Here is a 12857-nt window from a genome sequence, read left to right as displayed (position 1 = left end):
ATTGGAACTTGAAGTAAAAACAATAGCATTTCTGATAAAATAAAAAATAGGAAATACTGAGAGACAAATTTAATTAAATATAAGCAAAATTTGTGAACTGAAATAATACACAACGTTGCTTGGGTAACATAAAGAGAACCAAAAGAAGTGGAAATGTATACCATATTCATGGTAAAAAACCCAGAAAATATTAAGATGTCCATTCTCGCAAAATTGATCTATAGACTAAAGGCAATCCTGATCAAAATCTCAGCTGAGGTTTTATGATTTTGTTTTTGGTAGAACTTTTTGACAAGCTTATTTTAAAACATAGGGAAATGAAAAATGAACCATTATCAGAAACAAGTTTTTGAAATAAAAACAAAGTTGGAGTACTTACTATACATCATATCAAAACTTACAATAATGGTCAGTAAATAAGACAGTGTGACATTGGCGTATAGACAGACATGTGAGATGGAACAAAGATTCTAAAAATTGACACCCACATATATAAATAGACAATATTGATATATATTACTGATATTTCAACATATTTCCAAGGTGATTCAATGTAGAAATTTTGCTAAACTAGTGAAGTAACAATTGATATCCATATACAAAATAATAAACTTCTATCCTTACCCCTCACCATACTCAAAAAGCTGATTCAAGTGGACCATTGACTTAAAAGTAAGAGCTAGGGCCCAGCTCCATGGCCAAGTTTTTAAAGTTCCATGCTCTCCTGGGCTGTCTGGGTTCAGATCCCAGGTGAGGACCTACTCCGCTCAGTAGCCATGCTGGTGAGGTGTTCCACATACAAAATAGAGGAAGATTGGCATGGATGGTAGCTTATGGCTAGTCTTCCTCAAGGAAAAAAAAAATAAGGATTGGCAATGGATGTTAGTTCAGGGCAAATCTTCCTCAGGAAAAACAAATAAATGCATAAATAAAAGTAAAGGCTAAAACAATTACAATTCTAGAAGAAATCATATGAGAAAATCTTTTTATCCTTGGGGAGGGCAATGATATCTTGGATAAGACACAAAAAGCAGAAACCACAAACGGAAAAAGTGATAAACTAGACTTATCTAAATCAAAAACTTCTGCTCCATAAAGGACTCTTATGGGAATTTAAAGGCAAGTCACCAACTGGGAGAAAATATTTGCAACATAAAATTTGACAAAGGATCTTTTTTTTTCCAAACTATGCAGAACTCTATAACTCAATAGGACAAAGAAGGGGGACAAAATATTTGAACACATGTTATAGAAGAGGATAAAAAAATTATATAAACACATAAAAAGATGCATACCATAGTCATCACTAATGGGAAATATCACAATTAAATCACTGCACACTTTCCAGAATAGCTAACGTTATAAAGATTGACAATATTACATGGTGGAGAGAATAAGTGAAACTCGTAAATTGCTGGTGAGAATGTAAAACCATATAACCACATTGGCAGTTTCTTGTAAAGTCAAACATACATTTACCATATTTATCACTCCCACATTTATCAAAAAGAAGTGAAAACACATTCTCATAAAAATTTGCACACAAATGGTCACAGGTCATAGAGCATGACAGCCAAAAACTGGAAACAACTCAAATGTTCATCAAGAGGATAACGGAGAAACATATTTTGGTATATCCATATAATAGGATACTATTCAGCAAAAAATAGAATGAACGCTTGATATACAATATCAAGGAAGAATCTCAAAATCACTAGGCTGATTAAAAGATACAAAATAGTGCATACTGTATGATTTCATTTATAAGAAATTCTAGACAAACTGAAAAAATCTCTAGTGACAGAAGGCCCATCAGCAGTTGCCTAGGGCAGTCCATGGAGCAGAGGTTGACTGTACAGGTACATGAGGGAACTTTCTGGTGTGCCAGAAATGTTTTCTGTCATAATTGTGGCATCAGTTACCCAATTGTATATTTCATAAATATCATCGAATTGCACACATAAAATTGGTAACCTTAATTGTATATAAATTATAGCTCAAGAGATGATGGAAAATTCAGCTTTGCTGCAAAGGTGATTAATTGTGTAGCCTTTCCACTGAATCTTGGTAGTTTCAATGTAGCTACAATTAATTTAAAAGTTAGGGCAAAGAGGTAAGAAAATAAAGAAATAAAATAGATTTGAGACTATGTGTAACAATTTAAGTATGATTACAAACATATGTAACTGAAATTAAATAGATTAGAAGCCTACAAAATTTATGAAGGAGTAATTTTGCCAAATAAACTATGGGGCAGACTGAAAATTATTTGACTTTTTGTGACTTATAATAAACTTTGGTCCTCCAAACTTCCATGTACAGAAAGCTGGCTTTAAAAGCCTTACAATTTCTCAAGAGGGCATTATCCCTGCTTCAGACATTGTCATGGAGCATGATGGATAAGACAGAACTTCTAGACGGTAGAGTCAGGGCCACAGAGATTATTTCCTCTTCTGGGTTCAGAGGTCTTCATAATATCTCCCCGGTGGGATTTCAGAATTGCTACAGAAGAATAATTACCGAGTCTCTCATTCTTCCTCTTTATGATGGATATCATCATTACCCTGTCTTTATTCCCTGTACATACTGTACATATAATTCTGTACGTAGTAGGAGAAAGTCTTTTCAGTTTACAAGCAGCCAGACCACAGGGAATCCTTGTCACACCAAATGCAGATGACTGTTCAAGTTCAGGAGATCCTGGATTTTGAGTAGATACAGTGACTGGATTGGACCTTAGGTTTTCTTTCCTGGGCATGGAATTAGTGTGTGCTATATGTGGGCAAAAGGCTAAAATATGTTTAAATTTTCCAAGGCAATTGATCCAGAGCTGAGCAAATGGAACTCACAGTCATTTCCTGGTTTCCATCCTTCATTCCATTCATTCTCTCATCCACTGTCTATTGCATTTTTACTTGGGCACTGGGAAGGTAGAAATGAAAATCACACAATCCTCCTCTGCAGCATCTCCCATTCTAGGCAGATAGTCTCGTGTGCTCATATTTGCATTACAGTGCATCCGCCATGGAGAACAAGCGTACATGCTGATGGACTGAGAGGTGAGCTCCTAAAGGTGAGGTAATCTTCCGAAAAAGGAGAGAATTGAGTGTGGATTTAAAGGATGCAGAAAGACTATGAAAGTGAAAAGCTTTGGTCCATTTAATCAGATTGCTCAGGAAGCTCCATATAAATGTTTATCATAGTAATCCACTCATTAATTACTCATTCATTTATTCATCTAACAAACCTAAACCCTCCTTCAATTACAGAGATTTTCTGTGCTGGGGACCATGTTAGGTATTATATTAGTTTTCTATTACTACTGCAACAAATTGTCACAAACTTAGTGGCTTAAAACAACCCAAATTTATTAACTTACAGTTTGGTAGGTCAGAAATGTGGCATGGTCTTAGCGGACTAAAATCAAGGCGATGGCTGGTCTGCATTCCTTTCTAGAAGCTCCGTAGGGGAAAATGCATTTCCTTGCATCTTTGGGTTTCTGCAGGCCACCCTATGTTACCTTCTCCTTCCTGCATCTACAAAGCCAGCAATGGCAGTGGGAGTCCTTCTCATATCACATTGCCCTGACTACCTCTTCTGCCTCCCTTTTCCACTTGGAAGAATGCTTCCCATTACAATGGGCCCACCTGGATAATTCAAAATAATCTCCCCATCTCAAGGTCCTAATTTAATCGCATCTGCAAAGTCTCACATAAGGTAGCATCTTCACAAATTCTGGGGATCAAGACTTGGACATCTTTCGAGGGGCATTATTTGCCTAGCACAGGCACAAATCTGCAGTGTTTCCCTTTACTCCTGAGATCTACAATAGGGCCTGACTGTGCCTGTCTCCCCAAATTCCAATTAGCTGCTAATCCACCAAGCCAGCAAATAGTCTAAATATTCCAGTCTCTCATCCATTCTTTGAGGAAGAAGTTGTTTTGAGAAGTTAATCTCTTTTATAATTCTCATTTTAAAGATGAAGCAACTGATATTCTGGGAGTTTAATTAGCATGCCCAAAGTCACAGGTGATGGAAGCAGAATATTGTTAAACTTCAGAGCTCATGACTGCAGGTCCCTTCATTTCCCAGAGCAAGATTCTGTCAGATCTCATATAGAGTTCATTTTAAGTTGTTCTTTTTTTAAAAAGTCCATTATTTAATGAGACTAATTTAGGGAAAGGTATAAAAATTTAATCACTTTTTTTCTTATTTTACTAATAGAGTACCTTCAAACTTTCAGTGAAAATACTGCATTGAACAAGAAATCCTACTATTCAACTCAATGACAGCTGACTATGACGCACTTTCAAATGACGGGTACTTGGTGATGCATCTGTTCACCCCAGGAAATCTCTCCCATACACGTCTCTAAATCTTCTCTATTCTAAGTAAATTGCCTGAAGATGAATTTATTATCATTTTGCTACATTTTCCAAGCAGTATTTAAACAGCTGAATGGAAGGAGTTATCTGCCACCCTTACAGGTTCCTTCCCTTGTTATTAATTATTTGGGTATTTATAGGGTATCAGTACAGAACTCCATTTCTTGAGGACTATTAGTTACGGTAGCAATGAGATAAGATTGATTTCTGGAACTTGTTCCAGAGTACCCATGTTTATAGAGCACCTTCCAAATAAAACTGGATCCATACACCCCCTAACTACAGACTTAGAGATGCTATTCTTCAGATGGGATAGTGTGGGTCAATGGACAAGGACGCAGGATCAGTCACAAGGCTAATGAGTAGTAGAGTCCAGATTTGAATAGAAAGCTCATGTTCTTTCAATTATCCCATGCTGCTTTTTAACTCATCACAAACTTTGTCAAATAGGAAGAAAACTTGCTAATGTTTTAAACTACTGCAAAATGTATCTAAACCTTACTGGTTCAAGTTTACATTAGCAAAACATGGAAAAAACAAACAGTTTAGCCCAATCCAACAAACTTAAAGTTGTGATTTACAAGATGGATATTTCAGAAAGATGCAAACATTTTCATCCACATGAAAGAAACTCTGTGAAAAGACATATGTTCAGAGTATTGTAGTCATAAGTGCTTAATACTAAAGGCAGTCAGGCAACACAGATGCAAGAAGCTTTAAAAGCTTTTGGAGTCTAAGGTTGTAACCTTTGGGTAGGATGGTGAGGCTGTCAGTCCACTGAAACCCAGCACTTCCCCTCAAGTGTCTACGTTGCCCTTCCTTTCAAGCTAAGTGCCTACTCTGAGCTCCTCTGGCCATTACATAAAGCTTTTTAGGAAACATCAATTCCAGACAGATGTTTAACCCCAGGCTCTAAGGGGACTACACTGCGCATTGCTAGGTCTGTTGATTAATTTTACATGTGCATGCATGCTAATGTAGTCTGACACCGAGGCCCTCACAGCCGGTCAGCCACGTTAAGTAAACAAGTGGTTCAGGCAAATCTGTACTGAAAGTTGTCTGCACGAGATGCATTTCTGACCTAGTCTTGAAGGAGAAATGGTTCTTCTTTTTCTTCAGCAGCTCTCAGAGGCCACCTGGTCAATATTATCCCAAATCTTCCTTGATTCACTTGGGATATGCCACCTCACTTTTCACTACCTGAGTGAAATATGAAGTATTTAAAAACAATTGAAATTGAAGCTCAAGGATAGCAAGACAATAGAGGAGCTTTTAACAATTTGATTATGGTTGGTGACAGTGATTACTCAGATAGAAATTAAACTGCATGGTCTATGTCTGTTGGTATTATGTTTTGTGAAATTTACCAAATTATTATCATTAAATGTGATATGGTATTATTTAAAAAATGATGATTTTGAGGGGCCAGCCCCATGGCTTAGTTGTTAAGTTCAATGTGCTCCATTTTGGCAGCCTGGGTTTGGTTCCTGGGCTTGATCCTACACCACTCATTGGCAGCCATGCTGTGGTGGCATCCCACATACAAAATAGAGGAAGATTGGCACAGATGTTAGGTCAGGGCCAATCTTCCTCAAGCAAAAAGAGGAAGACTGGCAACAGATGTAAGCTCAGGGGGAATCTTCCTCAGCAAAACAAAAAGATGATTTTGAGAAAAATTAGTGAATAATATATCATTTATAAATATCAATATTGCATATTTCCCTTCTGATATTTGTAGATTAATTCAGATTAACTTTCCCACTAGGGGCAACAAGAAGAGCTGGGGGAAACTTTTAGTACCAAATTAGTGTGAAGGTACTGGAGAAAAATCAAGGCAGCCAGGACTTAAGAGATTGGAGTCTTGAGGAGAAGAGATGCTTAGATGTAAGCCCAACAATCAGCACAGTTTTCCCTTTGAGAAATTTGCTAACTCACAGCTGGAGGTCTGCAGGCTGAGAAACTGAGCTGGGAGCTCCCAACAATCACAGGGTGAAGGGAGACAGAACTCAGAAATCAAGACTCCATATGAAGGAAGAATCCTGGTAAACACTAGCAGTTCAGTTGAAACCCTTGAAGTCCTATACTTAAAGAGGAGAGAGAAACCCATCCCCACAAAGACTGACACCCTCCATCAAATCAGACAGGACTCGAGTCTAGCTGCTTTCCAGAAGCAGAAGTAAACAGCAACATCACAGAGCCTAACAAAATGTCTTGAACTCTGTAGGTAATTAAGAAAAATTAGTTAAATTTTGTTCTTATCAAGAGCATTGAAATATTTTCCAATAATAACAAAATGAATGGAAATAATTATCTTTCTTTTTTGGAGCCCTTGACTCATGCTCAGGTTCTGTGATCTTGGTTGTGTGCATACTATCGCTAATTCTTGTACCATATTTGCAAGTTAAGAATTATGTCTGATTACAGACTGCGGTTTACCGATGTTCAGTGACTTACAAAATCCACACAGCTATTCTACGACTGAGTTAAGATTGAAACTCTGGACTGTGTGCTTTCAACAAACACTTTTCTGTGGGTCAGGTGGGTGTACATTTTCACGCAGTATAATAAAGGGTTACTTTAGGAGAGAAAGCAGAGGTCTGTTAGGAACTCTGGGTGTATTTTTGAAGACAATTATCTCTTGTGAAAAGTAATCATCTTAGATGTTTTTTCCGTGGAATTTGGAAGACATTCTAAATAGCACAAGAATGTCTCTTAAAACACTCATCAAAAAGAAAGATAATAATGAAATAATTCATTCGAAAATATTTACTGGGTGTTTATTACTTACCAGGCACTCTTCTATATTTTAGAGCTACAGCAATAAACAAAATCGACAAAGTCCATGGCTTGATGTATATTAGATTCTATTGGAGTGGACAGCTAATAAATAAACAAATAAAAGTAGAATTTAGGGAGTCATCAGTACTGAATTGATATTTATAGCCCAACTGGAGGGATAGGATGAAAGTCTGTTTGAGTAAGGTTCAAAAAACAGAAGAAAGCTACTACAGACACAGTGTATAGCTCAGGCAATCTGTGGAATTCAGAAGACGCCCAGGAGTTAATGTGTTAGAATAAGTAATGCTTCACCCCATCATTCCTCTTGAAGGCCTGTCCTCTTCTAGAAGAAGGATGTAACAGTAGCATACAATGATTTCTCTGTCGTGGATTTGTAAAAGGATCTGTGATTCTAGACAATGGATTGAATGTGGACGACATCAAAACAATGAGAACTGTTCCTTACACTCTTCCTAGTCAACCTGTATGATTATAGGGTATCTGAAAATTAATCGGATCAAAATAAACTTTATATTAGAATGACAGAGGAAGGGAGAAAAAATAGAATATGAATGAAATAAACGTGTCCAATCAACAGACTGGCATCAGCATCAATCGTCTTTCATTCTATATAATGTTTTTATGAAACAACCAAAATTGTAGTGTTTCACCCAGCAGGGTTGGCATCTGTGCCAAAAGCATGAGAAAAACAAAGCCCTGAACTGAGGTAACTCTCTCATTAAATTCACATTCTATCTGCAATCCTGCCTCTTAGATTACAAATCATAATAAAGGCTAAAATAAGGACACATATGTGATTTAAATACAACAGAATTATTTGCAGTCATGACAATCTCCACAGTGAGTTTGGTGCTAGACCCAGCCATCCGAGGTTGCCTATGAAAGAGATTTATTTATCTCAAATTTTATTTTCTCTAAACTGAGCCTGGCTTTGCTGACCAACAAAATTTTCTGAAGGGCCCCAAATGCCACCTGAATTTCAGTTCTATAAATTCAACAGATTTTTCTCCGTTTTCCAGGCTGGGATTTCATAGTGATGACAATTTCATTTTATCATGAATTTGAGTGTAAATCACTCAAAATAATTGAATAGTTCAGCACAACAGAAGAAGCCATTTCACTAAAGAAAGTATAGCAACAAAGTATGAGAATACTGCAGCCATAACATCGGGGTTTTTTTCCGTTTTCTAAAACCTCCCACACCCACTTCTTTAGCATATAATCAGTGTTACCACCTGATACAGTTTGTCAAATGATATTCAGGAATTTAAATCTTCTGGAAGTTGTCATAGCAAAAAGATGAGTATAATTTGGGTAGAAGGCATTGAGTGTGGCTTCTATTGAGCACTGATGCATGAAATAAAATGGTTTTAATTTAGATCAACTCTAAAGTACTATAAATTAATAGGTGATTTACCTAGAGGAAATTTTAATCAGATATAATCTGAAGTTACTCAAGAAATATTTAACAGGTGCCATAATAGCTGCATCAAAAATATCAAGGCAACAGTTATGTGGCTTTCTGTTTATGGCAATGACAAAACTGGACTTAGGAAATTTTTTGAGCAGCCAACAGTATTAATCCATTACTTGAAACAGCAGGTCCAGAGCAGTGGTGGTTTTACCAATTTAGTCTGATATAAAATGCTTGTCTTTCTAGCATGCTGAGAGAATGAGTTGTTTTGTATAATTGACATTTTTCAGAAAGACAAACAGTATCCTGACTCCTTTTAATTTCTGTTGGAATTTTTTTTCGCAAATATGTTTCACACATTTCCAGCTGCTTAAACTGAGGGTCCTAAATCATAATTTAACGTTTATTTGATTTTTTCCCAGACAAGAATTAGGAAAAATAATTTCTAAAGATTTTCATGGCTTTTTGGTTCCTACACTGAATGCCCCCCACACACACAAACACACATTTTGTAATTTTAAATAAATATTTTTAAAATGTTATTTCCTCATATCAAGTTATCCACTGTTACTTTTCACTAGTCTCAAGGAATCAGACACTAAATCATCTTCTTCCTGCTTAATGCATATCGTTTCAAGATGTCATGAGAATTATTTCTATTCAGCTTAGCTAAGATATTATGTGAGAACTGTTGGGGGCAAGTTTATTTAATAATTATGTGTTGCTCTAGTTAACATTAAAGGCAGTTCACATTATTGAACATAGCTTCAAAAGTTAGAATTTGTCATCAAAACTTAGTAAATTTGAATTAAAAATTTGCTATGTTAAATCCAAACTTACCAAAAAATCCACATCTGAAAAATCCATTTTTATTTCATTGCTGCTTTTAAAAAGATTTAATCAAATATCAGTGTTGTGGACTGAATTGTATTCCCCCAAATTCATGTGTTGAAGCCCTTACCCCACTGTGACTATATTTAGAGACAGGGTCTTTATGGAGGGAATTCAAGTTCAATGAGGTCATAAATCTGGGCCCCTAATCTGACAGGACTGATGTCCGTAGAAGAAGAGACGGCAGATGTCTCTCTTTCTCTCCTAGCACACACACAAGGAAAGCCATGGAAAGACACAACAAGAAGCTGGGAAGAAAAGTCTCGCCAGAAACCAATCCTTGCTGGCACCTTGGTCTTTGACTTCTAGCCTCCAGCACTGTGAGAAAATAAATCACTGTTGCTTAAGCAACCCAGCCTGCGGCAGATCGTTTCGGCAATCCGAGCTAATTTATACAACCAAGGATGCACTCTTTCTCCCAATTGCTGATTTGCTCCTCTGTGATATCAGCAAACCAACGAGTTACCAAGTAGGATAAAATCAATAGTGCCATGCAAAATGGTCAGGGAACCTTCGGACAGGAGAATATAAAAATTGCTCTGGATTCTTTCCCTGTAAAATATTTCCCATTATGGGATATTGAAATGCATCTTTGTATCAAAAGGTCTGAGATTCTATAGTACAATGAAACCCACTCAACGGTTTCAGTTTATTTTTCTAAATGTGTTTTTCTATTTTGAACCACAGTTCTAGTTTGTGGTTGCGAAGAAAAATGTGGGCGGTGTCTTGGGAAGAAGACCTGATTGTTGCCAAAAGTAAGGGCCTCCTTTGCTTCAGAGCTTCACAGCAACAGCTTGGAGCGGAGTCCCCAACCTCTGCTGGGAGTTTTCTCAGTCCCCACCGCACGAAAGCCATATGGTCCCTGGATGGACTCCTGCCGTGCTCCATGGCAGGACTGCGAAAGACTGCATAAAATGGAGGAAACAAAAGCAAAATATTCGTCTAAGGTCTCTCTGCATTTGTTTTTTTCTTTCCACTGGCATGCAGGAAAGAATTAAATCACAACAGTCATGATGTCCTAAAGAATGCAAGATGCTGTTCCAAGATGAAGACAAAAAGGTGCACAGAAAGTCACCCCTGTATTCCCTGCAGAGCTACGAAACAAACACTCTACCAATTTGAAGACCAGAAATAGGTATTAGATATCTTCTGGTATAACCTTCTTTTAGGGACAAGTAAACTGAAAAGTTAAAATCCAAAATGACTTATTCCAGTTGCCTTGCTGTCCTTGAGTAGGGTCAGGATCAAATTTAGCCTCAGATTTCCAGTCAAACTCTTCTAATGGAAGAATTTTAGACCTCTGAGCTCTCACAAGAAAGTCAGAAGGCTTGTTTGCATATCCTCAGGAACAAGCCGAAGGTCTCATACTTCCTCCCATTAGTTACCCGGGTCCACCTTCCACCCTCTCTTCTCCATCCTGCCCTCCATTTCCAGTCCTTGCTGCTGCCCTCATCCTGGTCTTGGGAACTACTTCAGATTTCACCTTCAGCTCCCTGTAATGAGAGGTTAATAATGGATTATCCACCCGCTTTTGTGTCTTTCCGCAATGCCAGAAGTTATTATGGTAAATTCAAGGATCTCCCGGCAAGCAACTGAGTTCTGGAAACGGTAAAAACAGCCCGGTGTTCCTTTACAGTGACTCAATCAAATGTCACACATTAAATTATATGAGTATCGTTAAAATATATTAATTAACAGCAAACACAGCATCCAATATGCAAGGGCTTACCAACCAAAATCCACAAAGTCCTTGGCACGGTCCAGTGAGTCTGGAACGGGAGATTGGTCCAGCATAGGAATCAGCAAGGCTACTAGCTGTGTGTTGTCCTCTCCCTGGGATGGCTCACTGGCATCAGCATTCCTTCCTCTCTCCCTTTTATGATGTTTCCACATCTTATCCAGGTCTGCAGTTGTGCTGTGTTGTTATCTCTGGCTGTGTCTTTGTGCCCTCTGGTTATCTCCGGATGTTTCTGTGGGTGTTCCTTTAAGGCATTGTCATTTACACCCATAACTCCATTTTCTTGTGCCTTTCATGAGTCCTTAGCATGAATGCTTCCATTTTGTATGCTCTCTATACTCCCTCACTGCAATTTCTTAATCAGCTGTTATTATTTGTCAGGACTCCTCTCATGGTAAATAGAGACACCAATAACAACTGGTTACTTGACTATAAAGTAAAGCCATGCATCACAGACCCATGGGCGCGGATGTTGATGGGTTTCAGGAAGAGCCTTCAGTTGGAACTGAGAAGTGAATCTCGCTCATTTTTTGTCTCTCATCTGTGTTTCTATATACTCCGTTTATTTGTAGATTGGAAAAGGTAAAATCAGTCAGAAATGATAAGTTTTTAATTTTAAGGAGAAAAGACTCATTTGAGCAATCTTAATAAAAGTTTTATTAAAAACATAAATGTGACAGAGAGACTGAACTACAATGGATATTTCTCTAGATTTCTAAGGAGTAATGTCACTTATTGAAAGCTGCATTATAGCAAATATGTGGGAGTAAGTTGAAGACGGGATTATAAGACCCCGGGAGTAAACAAAAAGTACTTTTAGCAGTTTAAACAAGAGGCAAAGATGGTTATCAGAGGGTAGTAGCTATGAAAAGCTGGGTAAGTGGTGACTTAAACAGGTCCCCTTCTTTAAGGGGAAATCTGGCCTGATCACTGGTCTCATGGCAGGTTGGTAGTGGTTCCAAATGAGCAAAAGTGAAGCCATCTTGTTACGCTAAATGGCTTTAGCCCTTTCTCTGTTTGACTACTCGCTGCTCTGCACACACTCTAAAAAATTCACATGCTCTCCTGATTTATGGCCTCTGCTTATGTATGTACTCCCCAAGAGCTTGATAAATTAAAACTTTGTTCTGTTACTTTCTCTTCAGGAACAGGCTGACCAGAGGTAGGAAACACACCTAAAAGGTATCCATCATGACTAGCAGACGAATGGAACAATTGGAACAATGTGATGCCCGGAGCCCATCGCTCCTGGAGACCAACATCCCTGGATCCTCTCCTTACTGCCCATTTTCCCTATGTAACTGCCTCAAGATTCTGCAATTCTTGAAGATGGTTTTTGTTTTGAGACAAGACTCTACCATCTTCCCTATTATGCTGGTTAACTGAATTAAAACTTCCTTTCTCAATCCCTAACTCGTGATTAATTGGCTCAGATCGTGGCAGGCAGAGCAAGCCCATTGCTGGGTATCAATGGGGACAGAGAAGATTGTATGTGAATCACAATCTTTAAAACAAGAATCATCAAGAGATTTAAATATGATATATTTTAACCTAGGAATTTTCCACCTAGAAAAGTATCCTAAGGAAATACCCAGACAACATCCATCCCAAGGGAACGACCAGAAAAGAA

General features: G+C 37.8%; 1 long non-coding RNA gene across 2 annotated transcripts in view; it reads left to right on the top strand.

Moving 5' to 3' along the window:
- LOC103551337 (uncharacterized) overlaps window positions 1–12637 on the top strand; it is a 65935-nt gene extending 53298 nt beyond the window's left edge. The window contains exon 5 of one of the 2 annotated variants that reach the window (XR_544988.2): window positions 12373–12637. This is a non-coding gene — a long non-coding RNA (uncharacterized lncRNA). The remainder of the gene's footprint in view (window positions 1–12372) is intronic. The other variant, XR_011533059.1, reaches the window with a different exon arrangement.
- Window positions 12638–12857: the final 220 nt, after the last annotated feature.

The sequence above is a fragment of the Equus przewalskii genome, chromosome 25, assembly GCF_037783145.1.
Source record: "Equus przewalskii isolate Varuska chromosome 25, EquPr2, whole genome shotgun sequence".
Classification (NCBI taxonomy): domain Eukaryota; kingdom Metazoa; phylum Chordata; class Mammalia; order Perissodactyla; family Equidae; genus Equus; species Equus przewalskii.
This window is presented reverse-complemented; position numbering and strand designations above follow the sequence as displayed.